Source organism: Austrofundulus limnaeus, unplaced genomic scaffold (genome assembly GCF_001266775.1).
Source record: "Austrofundulus limnaeus strain Quisiro unplaced genomic scaffold, Austrofundulus_limnaeus-1.0 Scaffold275, whole genome shotgun sequence".
Lineage (NCBI taxonomy): Eukaryota > Metazoa > Chordata > Actinopteri > Cyprinodontiformes > Rivulidae > Austrofundulus > Austrofundulus limnaeus.
The window spans coordinates 160,237-164,040 of NW_013952677.1; positions in this window are offsets into that span (position 1 = coordinate 160,237).

The window sequence follows — 3,804 nt, forward strand, 5'->3', positions numbered from 1 at the left end:
GTATGTAACAGGTATGTATCAGTATGTAACAGGTATGTATCTGTATGTAACAGGTATGTATCAGTATGTAACAGGTATGTATCTGTATGTAACAGGTATGTATCAGTATGTAACAGGTATGTATCAGTATGTACCAGGTATGTATCAGTATGTAACAGGTATGTATCAGTATGTAACAGGTATGTATCTGTATGTACCAGGTATGTATCTGTATGTACCAGGTATGTATCAGGATGTACCAGGTATGTATCTGTATGTAACAGGTATGTATCAGTATGTACCAGGTATGTATCAGCATGTACCAGGTATGTATCAGTATGTAACAGGTATGTATCAGTATGTACCAGGTATGTATCAGCATGTACCAGGTACATATAACAGGACAACGGTTCAGTCATGAAAAAGTCCAACTTTCATGTTTAAAGTTTAAACAATGTTTCTGTTRTTTCTACCTGTTGTTCTACATTACCTGGTGACTTTGTATCTTGTAAAGCTATTAAAAGGAGACAAACATCTCACTTCTGGTAATAAAACAACCAACTACCTGCTGCACTTTGAGAGAGTTAATAGTTTACAGAAACATTACGTTGCCACACACTGACATGAAAACCTGTCAGTAACTCTTGGATATTTTAGCTTTAATGCACCGATGCTACACGTGTTTACACTTAACCACAGTATCATTAAATCTCATCTCAGACTGTTGCTGTTGTAATGAGGTGCAGCTTTATTAAGATGCTTCATCCTTCTCCCAACTTCATTAATTAAATATGAAAACCYATCCTGCTTCAGTATTTCTCCTCCATCCTCTTCCTTTTTTTTTTCTAAGATCTATTCTCACCCTTTCAAGCGAAGCAGTGGCCTTTGAAAAGCCAGCCTGTTAAATGTTTTAACAGGTGCTGCCAAGATGTTTTCTACAACGCCTCGGCCTCTCTGGGAGATTTGCCTCACTTGTCCTTGGCAGATAAACACAGTCTTCGAGCTTGTCTCCTTAGCTGATATTTAAGAGCGCCTCAGCTCGCCGCTTCCCGGGCGGCGCACTAAAATTTATTGATGGGAAGGTGTGGGAGTCTGTTGTCCTGCTCGAGATTCATGACCACGAGCGCACTCGCGCTACGGAGTGCATAAGATGAGAGGAGCAGCACGATGGTGCTCATCTAAACTTATTCAAAWGAGATGGTGTCTTTGAAGCCCGGGATGGGGTGAGCCATGTCACGAGTCCCGGCGGACCTGCTGCCGACCGTCTCTGAGGTTTTCTAACAAGGGGGGAACCTTGGCATGTGCCTCGGGGCTTATTCACAACCACTTGACGTGTCTCTCTGATCACTCACTCCGCTTCTTTAGCTCCCTTTTTAATCGTGACCTTGAAGTTCACTTGTGGTTTTTAGCAAACGAACAAAGAGGACCAAACAGACCAAGCGTCCTTCTGTCTACTGAATCRCTAACAGCAGGAAGTGGCTCGTCTCTGAGGACGGTCTCGCTTTGACGTCAAATAAAAATCAGGCAARCTGTGGCTGTCTCTGCAGGAGCTTGGCGAGGTCTTCAGGTGCGTATTAAGAATGCAGTGGGCTCCGTCACAAACACGTCTGCCACAGGGGTGACATGGTTGGAACATGCTATTATCTGACAGTTTTACCAAGAACATGTTTTGCATAAAGASGGACAGAATGTGCCTCCATCTTGTCACAGTGTCTCTCTATGCTGGAGCACGTTGTCCACATTTATATCAGGTGTCAAAAAATGTCATTTCTTTCTCTACAAACCTGTCAGGGCAAAAAATGTCTGAATTTTGAGCTTGGTGCAATTTGCAACAACTTTTTAGTTTTAAAGATCCTAATAGTTATCATCTAAAAGTTGGTGGCATTGGTACATCTTAGAAAAAAAATGCAGAAGTTCAGCTAACTGGAAAAAGTTCTTACTTTTCTGAAAGTGTGATGAGTATCAGACATTTTTGCTTCTGCAAATAAAAGTATTTGTAGTAAAACTGAGAGGTTATTATGGGATCAATCTTGTGCCAGCAGGAAGTGAATTTGAATTGCTCATATTGAATCTGAATGTGCATATTTTGAAATTTAATGCAGTGGTTTGAAAATAAATTTTACTAAACTGAAACTGAATTTAATGGTTTGAAACGGAATTTAAAGTTTTGTATCTGAATTAATATGCTTTGAAACTGTATTTTAGTTTATTAAAATTCAATTAGACTACTTTCACTTTCAGTTCATGCATCCTGGTCCTTGAGAAAGCCAGGCAGAGTAATCAAACACAGATCCACAGATTTATGTTTCACTTTGGTGAAGTTTCCCTTCTGTATRYAACAGAGTTGATGCAATCCACTGTAAAAGTGACAAAAACAGACAAAGTTATTTTATTGCAGCGATTAATTTTACCTATATGTAGAAAATGTTACATTTACATCACTTCGTGGATCACATATTGATCAGATGCTGCTGCTGACTGATCCATGATGTGATGTAAATGTAACATTTTCTATAGGTAAAAAAATAACTATCTGGTTTTTTTTGTCACTTTTACAGTGGATTACATCGACTCTGTTACATGCAGAAGGGAAACTTCACCAAAGTGAAACATAAATCTGTGGATCTGTGTTTGATTACTCTGCCTGGCTTTCTCAAGGACCAGGATGTGACACAAAAATCTGAATTATGGAACTGAAAGTGAAAGTAGTCAAACTGAATTTTTAATAAACCAAAATAGAGTTTCAAATCAAATGAATTCAGATACAAAACTTTAAATTCAGTTTCAATTGAGTAAAATTCATTTTCAAACCAATGCATTCAATTTCAAATTATGCACATTCAGATTCAATCTGAACAATTCAAATTCAATTCCTGCTGGCACAAGATTTATCCCACATGCTCCCTCCTGGTCATCACCAACCAGACCCATCACCACTGCAGGCCCTGAGATATTAGTTCTGTTAATAGGTGATCCTACAAACAACAACCACTGAAATGTGATTGCTGAATTTTTTATCACTTTAGGGAAACACAATGTTTCTTTTTTCTTGCCAAATGTGAGATGAGAGATTTTAATATTCTTTCCTTTCACCTGCCATGAAGCTGCAGCCAACAAGAAAGGGACTGGGATGGGAAATGGCTGTGTCTGTAAACAACAGGCTTCACTTCACCGTCCCCCTGAGAAGCTTATTTAACTACAYGCTTCCCAATTACTTGTTTTCTCTGAACAAACAACACTCCCCATTGGTTTGCATTAAAAAAACAAGGAATACTTAAACAGTCAGCAACATATAATTTATACAGAAAGTTCCCACTGAGAAGTAACAATGGATTAAAACAAGTTCATGAAAAGCAAAAATATGAGAATGTGCATCACATTTGCTGACAAAATACCTGAAACGTTCATTGAAGCAAAGTTAACAAGCAACACAACTTCTGTTGAAGTGATCGGCCCTGGATGGATGGATGGATGGATGGATGGATGGATGGATAAATGGATGGATGGATGATAGATGGATGAATGGATGAATGGTGGATGGATGAATGGATGGATGGATGGATAAATGGATGGATGGATAGATGGATGAATGGATGAATGGTGGATGGATGAATGGATGGATGGATGGATAAATGGATGGATGGATAGATGGATGAATGGATGAATGGTGGATGGATGAATGGATGAATGATGGATGGATGGATGGATGGATAAATGGATGAATGATGGATGGATGGATGGATGGATGGATAAATGGATGAATGATGGATGGATGGATGGATGGATGAATGGATGAATGATGGATGGATGGATGGATGGATGGAT